This window comes from Abramis brama, assembly GCF_963993115.1.
Source record: "Abramis brama genome assembly, chromosome: 12".
NCBI classification, from domain to species: Eukaryota; Metazoa; Chordata; class Actinopteri; order Cypriniformes; family Leuciscidae; genus Abramis; species Abramis brama.
This window is the reverse complement of record NC_139974.1, coordinates 7008256-7021716: the sequence shown is the minus strand read 5'-3', so window position 1 is coordinate 7021716 and position 13461 is coordinate 7008256. Positions and strand designations below refer to the sequence as shown.

At 36.6% G+C, this 13461-nt stretch overlaps 1 protein-coding gene across 3 annotated transcripts in view; it reads left to right on the top strand.

The window, feature by feature from the left end:
- Positions 1–13461, top strand: part of hivep1 (HIVEP zinc finger 1) — a 64548-nt gene that overhangs the window by 17016 nt on the left and 34071 nt on the right. Inside the window, exon 1 of one of the 3 annotated variants that reach the window (XM_084130718.1) lies at positions 10781–11234. The exons of 1 other annotated variant lie outside the window; for it this stretch is intronic. The gene's annotated coding sequence lies outside the window, so the exon portion shown is untranslated. Of the gene's footprint in view, positions 1–10780; positions 11235–13461 lie in introns of those variants that run through there. One more of the 3 variants, XM_084130719.1, reaches the window with a different exon arrangement.

Sequence of the window (13461 nt, the reverse complement as noted above, 5' to 3'; positions counted from 1 at the left end):
CAGTTGCAACAGTAACTGTAGTAATCAGTGTTTTGGTTGAAACTATGGTTACCATAGTAAAAAATTACCCTCACTCTTGAGCGTCTGTCCTCTTCTGTAACACTTTTAGCTGTCCTGCAAACCCTCAAACTGCTCACTCTCGTAAGGTTTATAATACAGCCGGTGTAAAATTTCATCTCACTACTTCCCTCTTACTGCACACAAGATTTTTCTTGGCTATTGTTCGTTCTTGCATCCACCCCCCCCCCCCCCCCCCCCCCCCCCTTTGGTTCGTTCCACCCCCTCACCGTGCCTGAACACCATTCAGACTTTCGTTTTGAATGTCTGTCAAGCTCTGACTGTGTGTCGGACCAAAGTGACTAATGCTGGACTGACGCCACCCACCTGCTATAGGCTGAAAAGGTTGTGCGTGTGTGTGTGTGTTCTCACACTTCAGGCCTGCACATTGCCTTATTTTCTCTTCAGAGGTATTTCTGTGTGAGCACTTCATGTCGGTCCAACGTTTAGAAGAGATTGTGTATTTACATGCACATTTTCAGGGAATACGCCCACATACGCCTATGCAGGAGTTTAGGCCTTCCAGTTTTGTGGTCAAAACAACGATTCGACTCTGTTTGGCATGACAGATTAAGATAGCGACAGAACAATGTGTTTTCGTCTCCCTCTCTCTCTCTCTCTCTCTCTCTCTCTCTCTGTGTGTTTTCACGTAGTCAGTGCACCACATGCTCATTGCCGCGGTGTCTGACAGCACGCTGTAATGCTTTTTTTGTGTTTCTGTTTAAACGCATTGCAGTTCAAACACTACGTCACACTAATGGACAGAATATTCTAGTTTTATTTCTTGTGGTTGCAGCTTGTTAATGAAAAACACCACACTTGTTGAATTTTACAGTGTTTGTAGAACTGCACAGATTAATTAAATCCCACAAGTAAATCCCAGAAATGTATCCCAGGTCTTAAATGTGTAACCCTGCAGCGTTTTGTTCTTTCTAAGTCAATCTGAGGTTTTGGACGCATTTGATTCTTGCGAGCTCATAAAACTGTATTTGAGACCCATTTCGCTCCCGTAATGTGATGTATTTCAACAATACTCAAGAAAAAATTGAGGGCAGAATTGATCAGTCAAAGTGTGTGTTTAATAATAGAATGAACTCAAATGTGAGTTTGCAATGCATTGTGGGGGATCTACTCCCCATTGTTGTTTTTGTATCATTTATATGCGAACATAGTATTTATTAATATTTTCAGTTTTCATTTTTTTTGTTATGTGCTTTTGTCATTTTTAATAGTTTAAAAAAAAATTATTTCTTTTTAGCTTTATTTTTATTTCAGTTTTAGTAAATTTACAACTTCAACCTAAACTTATTTCGGTTTATATCCCAAGGCAATATTTTGTTTAACAACATTTGTTTAAGTTTTCCATCTAAAATTTAGACTTTGCTTTATTTAATTTAACAAAAATGATGTTTACTAGATTTAACAACACTGCTGTTCCCCAAATCTGTCGTTATTTGCTTTTTTTGCTTGGCTTGATAAAATATTACAAATTAGTGCTGTCAAAACGATTAATCGTGATATGTTAGATGTGGTTACTCGCGATTAATCGATTTTGAAAGGACTGATTTTTAATATTTTAGTTGAAAAAGACTTTACATTTTGGCTGATGTCATGTGTTTGTGTACAGTATTTATGTATGTGTATATATATATATATACATGTATATTAAGTAGGGCTGTTAAAATTTTAAATCGAATTAATTACTCGATGTGATAATTTTTTCGAATTAATCGCAAATGAATCGCACATCATATTGGGCTGAGAAATTACCCCCAGAGGATAATTTAATAAGTCATTTGAAAATCATTTGAAAATCAATTAAATGCATTAATAATTTTAACAAGTTATTTTTTCCAAGAAATAGTTAATTTAGGCTAATTAACGTGTTAAATTGACAGCCCTAATATTTGCAGACTTTTATGTTAGATGCGATTAATCTGTTTTACAGCACTATTAGGCTACACATACAAGCTTTTTTTAAGTAACATGCATCGATGGATTGTGCACAATATGGAACTTGCATTAAAGAAGTAAACTCTAAAGCTAAGGATAAAGTGATGCACTATTTTTGTGAATGTGTCTTTGTTTGAAAGCAGAATTGCTCTAAAGATATCAAACCCTGACTGCGGACTACCGGCAATCCTTATAAGGGTGTTGTGTGGGGCATGCCTGTGTGTGTGTGTGTGTGTGTGTGTGTGTGTGAGAGACTACACTGGCAAAGCCTAACGGTTTACACAAGCGAAGCTGGATCTAGCTGTTGCTAAGGCAACAGGAGCAGCATGAGTGTGTGTGTGTGCAGGTGCCGTTCCTGTGTGTGACTGCGGGAGGAAGCAAGGAGAGAAAGAGGTTTTTTTTTCTAATTTTAGGAAGGAGGAATGACTCTGTGAACGATTGATTATCTGTGGGAGAGACCCCAACGGGAACGAGAGGATGACGATAGAGCAGAAGAAAGGATTGAGAGAGAAAGAAGGGTAGTTTGATAGAGAGGCAGCTCTGAACGGGAGCCCAAGGACCCAGCGGGAGTGCGGTAACCCAAGTGACTTTCATACAGAGAGGAAAAAAAGACATAATACAGTAAAAGGGTGCAGTGATAGAACGTATTCAGACATAACGACTCTTAGAGATGCTGTCGAGCTCCAACAATGATTCAAAAGCACATGAAAGTAGTCCGTTTGAGTCATATGCTATATTCAAATTCTATTCAAAGCCAGACACTTTTGGGAGATTTTTATTTTTGGGGTGAGCTATTCCTTTAAGGACTTATTTATGTGTTCATGTGTACTCCGATCTCACAGCCAGAAAAATCTGCTGCCTGCGCTGCTCTCTCTCTCTCTCTCTCTCTCTCTCTCTCTCTTTTTCTTGTGTGCGTGTTTTCAGAGGCGCACAAAAGCAGATTTCCCCTGCCAGCACAATGCCAGATTCACCCGGTCCGTTCTGGAAATTCCTCCAGTTCTGACGGGGAATCTGGGCTTTGCCAACCGCTTTCCTGCTTCATCCAGACCCAGTCTCCAGTCCCTCGTTTCTTTCGAGGTCACAATCATAACAGACAATACAAACACTGTAGCACGTCAATAAAAGCAAGGCAGATATCGAGAAGATTTTTTAGAGGTTTTTAGCAAAGCTGATATATGGTGCAGATTAAATGTGAATTTAATTATAGCAAATGAGATAATTTAAATAAGCAAATAAGTAATTTTAGCAGTTTTGTGGACATTTATTTTTTTATTTTATTTAAATAAACACTATTGTTCAAAAGTTTGGGGCCAGTATAATGTAAAAAAAAAAAAAAAAAAAAGGAAAAAGAAAGAATTGCATTTATAATGTTGTCCTTTTGAAGAGCTTTAATATATTTTTGATCAAATCCTTGATGAGTGGAAGAAACCCAAACTTTGAACCACTGTGTATTAAAATGTTATTTCACATGAAAAATAATTGAAATTTGAGATGTATCAGTATAATCTCTCTCCATTATAAAACCATTGACCTGGATGCTGCACTCTAAAAACTGCAGGGTTAAAGAATAACCCAACCTTAACCCCACTGGTGGGTCACTATTGGGCAGAACACGCGCTGGGTTGATTTGACCCAAGTGCTGGGTTTTACCATTTAACCCAGATTTATGGGTCATTTATTTGACCCAACCAGTGGGTGAAATTAACCCTCTTTCTGGGTTAGCTCTGACTCATGTGCTGGGGTATTTCCGGTCTCATTGCCTTAACAGTAAAATTTGTAACAAATATTTGTTATAAAATATAACAAATGTAAAGTAATTATTGTCTCTGTAATACAATAAGCCAAAGAGGCCACTGAAAAAAAAAAAAAAAGACAAAAAGATATATATTTAATAGTTTTTTTAACATTTATAATGAAAAATCGGTAACACTTTACAATAAGGTTCATTAGTTAACATTAGTTAACTACATTAGTTAACATTAACTAATAATGAACTGCACTTATACAGCATTAGTTAATCTTTAATTATAATTTCACCATTTACTAATACTTTATTAAAATCTTGTTAACATTAGTTAATACACTGTGAACTAACATGAACAAACAATGAACAGCTGTATTTGTATTAACTAACGTTAACAAAGATGAACAAAAACAGTAACAAATGTATTGCTCATGGTTAGTTCATGTTAGTTAATACATTAACTAATGTGTAATAAATTAACCTTATTGTAAAGTGTTACCGAAAAATCAAAACAATTTATTAATTTTAACTCTAAAATGAGCATGCTGCTACCACAACTTATTAAAAATATAGGTAAATATTTCATATTAACTACTAGTTGCTGGGTCAAAATAACCCAACCAGTTGTTTATTTGTGAATGACCCCCTAACAACTCATTTAACCCAGCATGAGCAACTCAAGAATGTGTTTACAGTACCCCAAACAACCCAGCATTTTGACCCGGCATAATCAACCCAACCAGTTGTTTACAGAGACAACCCAGCATTTTTTGGAGTGTGATTTGATATAAATGATAAAATGTATAATAAGGCTGGCTGATTAAGATTTTCAGGCTTTGGTTTGTCAGCTGAAGTGAACTCTAACACAGATTCGCAGAGGTGACCAGCTTTCAAAATGAGTATTGTTCATTCCCTTCACTCAAATGCTTTGTAAAAGCTCTAAGATGGTCAGGACTAGATTCAGATGTTTCCTTCTGTGTTGCCATCACACAATTTCTCTCGCCCTTTTGACCTCATGTTGCAAAGTAAATGTTTGTGTGCATGTGCAAGTGTAAGTGTAAATGTGTAAAATGTGACTGTTTCCCTTTAAAACAGATTCACACCCCTAGTGGACAAGAGCCAGAGCGAGTCTTTGACTCTCGATACAATCTGTCCAGCAGCAGGACACCTCCTCTCTCTCTCTCTCTCTCTCTCTCTCTCTCTCTCTCTCTCTCTCTCTCTCTCTCTCTCTCTCTCTTTCTCTGTCTCTCTGTCTCTCTGTCTCTCTGTCTCTGTCTTCATCCTTGGCTTTGTCCTTGTCCTTCAAAACCGTTATTTTCAGCTCTGAGTGTCTTAGCAAGGTTATATAATATAACATACAAATAACTGATGCAGAAACATCCAGTTGTATTATATTAAAGTATATGGTAAAAATATTAAAAAAAAAATATTTTTCACATTATCTCTACTCACATTTCTCTCTCTCTCTCTCTCTCTCTCTCTCTCTCTCTCTCTCTCTCTCTCTCTCTCTCTCTCTCTCTCTCTCTCTCTCTCTCTCTCTCTCTCTCTCGTACACTCACTCACTCTCTCTCTCACTCACACACACACACACACACACACACACACACACACACACACACACACACACACACACACACACACACTATAGAGCTGTGTTTTCATAAATGCTACGCCCTTACATAATAATAACATTTTGTAGTTTTAAATGTTAAAAGTACGCATTACTAAAACAATATGTGTATTACTTCATATAGTATAGTTTAGTTTGTTAAACTACATATGTATCACTGATGACCTGATGGTTTAGGCATCCTGCAGGAGAAATAGAGTTAGAGCGAACAGAAAGGCAAATGACTGTAGGAACAAGCGTCTGAATGAACCACTGCATCTGTGAAGTGCTTTTCAGACAAGTGAAGTGTTTTACATGTAAATGATATTCAGCACATTACTATGACAGTGAAGCACCTTGTGTATGATGTGAGACTGCCGGCGAGTTCCTGTCCAATCAGACGCGTCAGCAGAGATGACAAGGAACTATCGGCTGTGTGTTTGAAGTGTCGCTGCCCGTGCTGTTCTCTGCAGGGTCAAACGTTTATGGCTGATGTTAGTATTGATTGTGTAAGCCGACACAGACTGTAGACTGCATGTTCACGACACCTCTGATCATGAAACTGGGAAACCATGTAGGGCGGAGCTTCATTTTGTACTTTGTAATTTGATTGGATCTGATGGGTTCCTATGGATGCTTGTTTCCGCCACGGAATAAAACAATTTAAAAGATAATTATTTGCAAAAAAAAAAAAAAGAACTAACTTTTTATCCTTTTATCCCACAATTCTGACTTTTTTTTCTCGCAATTGTGAGTTTACATCTCGCGAATCTTCATACTTGCGTGATATAAACTCGAAATTCTGGAAAAAAAGTCAGTCTTTTCCCCCCTCAGAATTGGACTTTATAACTCGCAATTGCAAGTTTGTCTCACAATGCTGAGAAAAGAAATCGCAATAGCGAGAAAAAAAGTTAGAATTACGAGTTTATATCCCACAATTCTGACTTTATAACTCACAATTTTGAAAAAAAAACCCCCTGAGATATTAACTTGCAATTGTGAGGAAAAAAAGTCAGAATTGTGAGATAAAGTCACAATTAGCCTATCTTTTTTATTTTTTATATCGTGGCAGAAAAAAGCTTCAATATGTTCTGATGTGATTGGTTAAAATAAATGGTCCCCATCCCACCCAGCTATGTTTTTATGTCTCCAGAAAAGAAATATTACTGTTGTTGCTATTATTATTATTATTATTATTATTATTATTAAGACAGTAAACTGAGTCAATCTTTTAAAGCACGGTTATTTAAATTTTTAGTAATTTTATTATGTGCTTTTTTATTATGAGCTTATTTCAGTTCAAATGTTTTAGTTTAGGTTTTTCATCTAATATTAAGTATCTTCATGTCATGCCTTATAGTCACATTATATTTTATTTCAGCTTTATTTTTATTTTTAGTATTAGTTTGTAGATAATAACCCTGCGTTGGAAGTCAATGTAAATTGCCATTCCTAACTAATTTGAGTTATTCTGGATATTCCATGAAACGATTAGAGTAGATTGGGACTTATATTTATTTATCCAGGAAATGAACAGTGTAGGAACTCTGATATTCCTTTTAACCCAGCAACAGAGAAAATACCTATTGAAAGTCTGAGATGAGATTGTGTGATGGCATCATAATTATATTTCTGGTTTATTATGATGAAAAGGGTGTGAACTAAATGATTTGAGAGGCGTGTATGATTTAAATCGGAGAGCTTGTGAAATATAATAATGCTGAGTATTGATTTCTGCAGAAAAAACGACCGGGGTGTGCTTGGGAATAACTCGCGCTCGTAAAAGAGCAGAGATTGATTTCTGAATGAGTGCTAAAGAGGCACGTGAAGGTGTGAACGTAGAAACGAGAGATTATGAGCAGGAAAGGGTTAAACCGTTCTGCCGTGAACATGTGGAGGGAGTGAGCTGGGATGAATGGGTGTTTGAAAAAGAGAAAAAAAGCGAAAGACAGACGTTGATTGGCAGAGAGGGATGAATGGGAAGAAGTGGAGATGTGTTTGCGGTTCTCATTTGCCCTCAAGCTTCATCCTCTTGTGTTCCTTCAGCAGCTGTTGCCATGGGAATTTCCTCAGAGTCGTCCTTCCTCTTTTCCTTTCATACATCCAAAAATTAGAAACAAATTAGTTAGAAACCATGCATTTCCTGTCTGGAGAACACAAGGGCGGCACCCACACACTTCTGACAGACAGCGACTCTGCGATGGAATGCTAGTGCTCTGCACACTATAGATTGTACACTACATCCTGTTTTTTCTCTATCGTTCATAATTTTGGAAAGAAAATAATACTTTTATTCAGCAAGGATGCATTAAATTAATTAAAAGTGACAGTAAAGACATTGACAATGGTACAAAAGATTTGAGAAGATTTGAAAAGATCAAAGAAAATGTCACACGGTTTCCACAAAAATATTAAAGTAGCGCAACTGTTTTCAATACTGATAATAATAAATGTTTTGAGCAGCAAATCATCATACTAGAATGACTTCTGAAGGATCATGTGACACTGAAGACTGGAGTAATGATGCTGAAAATTCAGTTTTGATCACAGGAACAAATTATATTTTAAAATATATTACAATAGCAAATGGTTATTTTAAATTGCAATAATATTTCATAAAAATATCAAATAAATGCAGCCTTGGTGAGCAGAGATAAGTTAATCTCTTACCAACCCCAAACTTTTGAATGGTAGTGTATAAAGCAGTATGCAAAGGTAAACATTAGTATGTGACACTGATGTCACATGACCTCATCATTTAGCATTTTTAATTCAGTCGCCCATTTGTCATCTCAGAAATAGCATTAAAATTATTATTTTGCATTTTTGATCCATTTTGGGTAAAAATGTCAGTCTAATGAAAAAAAAAGAGTTAATATTACTTTTGTTTCATTGGTGCACAAGGAAATTGAATAGTCCATTGCATTGTGGGTATTCAGCACAGTTTGTTCTATTGTACACTGCATATGCAGTAGGTGCTCCGTGCATACCGAAAATGTGCGCAATACTACTCAAAAATCAGAAGTAAACTCTTAAAAATGAAGGTTCCAAAAAGGGGGTTTCCCAGCGACAAGTTATTAACAGACCTTTTTTTTTCCAAAGTACCTTTTTCCAATATAAAGGAAATCCTTTTTTTTTAATGGAAAGGTTCCATGAATGTCTAAGGTTCTTAATGGAACCATATATGTCAATAATAACCTTTATTTTTGAGTTTATGGTGGGATGCTGTTCCAAACATAGCTTTGTTTTGGTTTGGTTTATTTCTAGGTTTTAGTCAGTAGTTTTTAAGTTTTAAGTGGGTCTGTTTGTGAATGTGTGAGGGCTTGTTTATAGGAATAAGGTTGTGAAAGTGTGTGTGTGTGTGTGTGTGTGTGTGTGTGCTCTGAGCGTGAGAACCGCTCGGCTCTGACTAAACTGCGCCTGAGGTCTATAAGTGTGTGTAAGTCTAGGTGTATGATGACTAACTCTATATCCATGTGTGTGTCTGTTCGAGTGTGAGAACAGAATCATTCACCCATAACACGAAGCTCTAGCAGGTGTTAACCAGAGAGTCACAGACAGCTGTGTATAGGTAAGCGTGTTTGTGTTTGTGTGTTTGTGTGTGTTTGCGTGTGTTTGCATGCCTTCCGGTGTGTTAGCATCTAATATGTGTGTGTGGTCACAGTTTACCACAGCAGATGAGAGGAGCGACATGATCGTGACTGGTCATGTTTTTTCCCGTTACTTTTAGTTGTTTTTCACCTTTAGAGGCATTTGTGTGTGTGTGTGTGTTCTTGTGTGTTGTGTTGCCCAAGAGTTGCGGTCGATGCTATAAATTTTGCATTGCCCAATGCACCAATTTTCTTTTTGTAAAATACAATGTTATATTAGCAAATAAGACGTACACAGTACACCTATATGCTTGTTTTACATAATATATATTAAAAGTGTATTATTGTCTGTCATTTAGCTTGTTTGCAGATGTTGACACATCGGATTTGCACTTCTTTTAATCAGCAAAGTGAGCAAGGTTATTGTAATGTAAATCTGTAAATATCAGTGCATGTCGATAATCACAATATGTATCAATGTAATGTATCTATCATCTCTATTAATCTCTATATCATCATGTTGATGATCTAAAAACTTAAACCAGTAATTAATTTAAAAGCTTATGTTGATCATTAAAAATGGCATAATGTAAATCTGAATGTACAAATCAATGTTTTGTGGTTACTATCAGCTGAATGATAAATAGCATATGTTGGTAGTCTTAAAATATTGTTTGATTAATCGGTTAACATCCTGTGACATTTCACTGTCGTAAACTCAATATCTTAATGTAGTGTAAATCTTCATATACATCTCAGAATATTCGGTTACTGGCTGATGTTGATGATCTAAAAACGTTACGTAAATATGAACACTATTCAGCCAATTATTGATCATTTCAAAAGTCATCATGTACATCTGAATGTATATCTCAATGTTTTGTGGTTACTGATATCGGCTTAATGGCAAATAATTGGCTGATATTGGCTAATCTGTTAACAGCCTCTAAAATTTGTGATAATATTGTGATCTCGATATCGTAATGTAGTCTAAATCATTATAAATCTCACAATATCATGTGATTATTTGGTTATCAGCCAATGTTATTCATCTATAATATCAAAATGTTGGATGTCACAACTGAATAATCAACCTCAAAATGTAAATTTTGAAGTATCTGCTGATTTATCTTTTATTTACCAATGTTGGTAGTGTCAAAATATTATATAATTTATCCATTAGCAGCATGTGGCATTTCAATATCACAATATATTGTAAATCTTGATCTAAATCTTATTTCGTCATCAGCCGATGTTGATAATCTAAAAGTGTTGTACTATAATATAATTGTTAATATACATTTCAAAATGTTAGCCAATTGTTTGTTGATTAATATCAAAATGCTGGATGTCTCAATGTTGTGATTTAGCGACATCAGATGATAACAGAATAATCAGCCTCAAAATGAAATCCAAATGTTGTAATGTAAATTCTGAAGTATCTGCCGATTCATCTGTTGTTTACCAATATCATAATCTCAAAATGCCTAGTGAAAATCTGAGTGTAAATCAGAAAACATGGGCTAATTACTGTGTGTGTGTGTGTGAGCATCTGTGCAGGGCTCTGTGTTGTCTGTGTACGTGTGTGAATGTTTTTGCGTGGGCGACTGTGCCGTGTGGAGTGTGTGGGCCCGACTCGTGTATTAATAGGAGTGTGTGGCGGTACCGTGGGCGGCGACTCTCCACAAGTGGGTTAGAAGCTAATCTGATGCTGACAAACTCTCGGCTTCCATCGCTGTGTGTGTGTGTGTGTGTGTGGCTCGAAGCGTTCAGCCAAAGGAATTAGGCAGCCAGCTTTTTATAGACCTTCCCTCCTGCTTTGTGTCTCTCTCTCTTTCTCTCTCTCTTTATTCGCTGAGAGAGGAAGTCATCGTGGCGGTAGTCAGGGCTTTCCCAGTAATTTAGCGCAGGGATTAAAAAAGTAGTTGGGGAAAAAAAGAGCAGAGGAGGAGGAGACACCGAGATACAGGGAAGGAGGGAACGAGGGAGGGTTGGTAAACGGTAGCTTTCACATGACCGAGTGAGTGAGTGAGTGAGCTATCAACACCCAGCTGGCTTTTCAGTCGAAAGCGAAAGAAAGCGAAAGAGAGAGTTTCTAGGCGAGGTCTGTCCGCTGTCTGTTGTGGTCGGAGGTGGTTATGCGGTCGGAGTGTGTTTGAGAGAGAGAGGACACACTCTTAGGGGAGGTCCAGGTGTTCCCCAGCGATTCAGGGAAATCCGGCTTGTCCTGATACAGACACACTTTCACTGGAAGACAAACTGAAGCAGCTCAGCCGCTCAGGTACTCAGTGTGAAGGTGTACGATCATAACATGTTTACCTCCTTTCGCATGTTGACTTCTTTTCTAGTCTAGACTTGACTTAACTAGACTTGTTTTGAATGATTGGCTGTTCATCTGTCTTTCATGATTGGCCAGATTTACATTTGTATTGTTGACAGTATTGCAATTATTTATTTATTTATTTATACAGTGTTACACGATTGGCCAGCTTAATGTTTGTGTTTTTTGGAGTGTTGCATGATTGGTCAGCTTTATATTTGGATTTTATGAAAGCAATGCCCAATTGGTCAGTTTTGCATTTATTTGTTTGTTTGTGTACAATTATGGCTTGATAGGTCAGCTTAATGTTTTAGAATTTTTTGATTTTTTTGCCCAATTGGCCAATATTGCAATTGCAGTTTTTAAAAGTGGTTTCATAACTAGGCCCTTAATTAAAAAAAGAGAAAAGTTGCCTAATTCATCAGCTTTACGATTTTATTATATATTATAATTTTTTTCGTGAGTGTGCAATTGGCCAGATTTGTGTTCTATTTTTCTAAATAAAATAAAAAATAAATTCTGTTCCACTTTATATTTGCATTTTATAAAATCATGGCACAATTGTTAAGCTTTGAATTTGTATGCAATTTATTTTAAAATATTGCTTGATAGGTTAGCTTCATGTTTGTATTCTTTGATTGCTGCCTGATTGGCCAGTAACAGCTCTATATATATATATTGGTCAGCCTAATTGGTCGCTTTACTGTGCTGCACAACTGGCTTTTTTTGTCAGCTTTATATTTGCATTTTATGAAAGTGTTGCATGATTGGTCAGCTTTTTCATTTATTTATGCATGATCCGTTGCATACATTTGCCTTTTTGAAATTGTAGCATGATTTGACCAGTCTGACATTTATTTATTTATTTTTATTTCTAACTGTTACATAATTGGCCAGCATTGATAGTGCTGTACATTTGTTTAGCTTTACGTGTCACTTTGAAGTATTTAAGTGTTTGATTTATCTGATCTTATGTTTGTATTCATATTTTATTTTACACTTGTGTAATTCTTGTTTGTCAGTCGTCATGTCAGGATTACTGTAGGTTAGCTTACGGTCGATTAGTGCTGCAAGGTCATGAGTCTCTCCTGTCTGCTCTAACGGTTAATAGTCTTAATAGGACGGCCAACTTTAATACTGACCAGTGCCAGAACAACACTCTAGTCTACATGCCCTTTATTTTAAGTTTTGCCTGAGTGTTTTGTTACTAAAGACTCATGATAACTTTTAGGTGTCATGATTGAGGTTCTGCATGGGTCACGGGGTGTTATCCTCCGTTCACCCCCCCGAGGGCTGAATAGCTGGACTGGGTGGAGAGGATCAGCCCAGAATGGATGAACGGTTATGCAACCGAGTCAGAGATGGACGTAATGCTGAAAACACTCACAGGCCTGGCTCGAGAGTTCTGGTTTACATGAACACCAGAAAGACAAATGACCCCCATTAGCTGGCAAAAAGTATTGTTCACAGGCATTTCGTGCAACCATGTGTGTTTGTTTGAGTAAGAGAGTTTGTTTTGAAGTTGGCATTTGATGGGCCGCAGCTGAAGCTGTGAGATCTTCATCATATGGATGAATGGACAGAGAAAAACACAGGGAGCTTTGAGCATGAATCAAGTTAGTGAAGTAATATTTGTTTTATGCAGGACTCGACAGTAAGAATGACCACATGTCCAAACAAATGGAAGTGAAATGTCCCTGTCGGCTAGTGTTGTGTCACTACATCTCACTGAGACTAATTGATATTTTCTTTATTGAAGATTTTCAAACACTCTTGACCCTATAGAATGGGGTACATTTACATTTATTCATTTAGCAGACGCTTTTATTAAAAGCGACTTACAAATGAGAACAATAAAAGCAGTTAAACTAACAATAGGACAACAATATGCAAGTGCTATGACCCTTCTCAGTTTAATATAACGCAGTACGTGTACTTTAAAAAAAAAAAATTATAAAGATAATAAATATAGAATAGAAGATAAAGTGTTAGTATTAATGGATCAAGTGTTGCCGAAAAGTGTAAGCTGTGTCAGAGCTCAACTAATAGTCATAGTAAGCTTTGCATCTAATACAGTATAGAGATTGAAGGAGAACGTATAGAAAGAAAAAATGAGAGCGAGAGAGAGAGCGAAGTGTGGAGGTAAAGAAAAAAGAAAAAATATGTGCAGATTGTTGTCACTATAGCG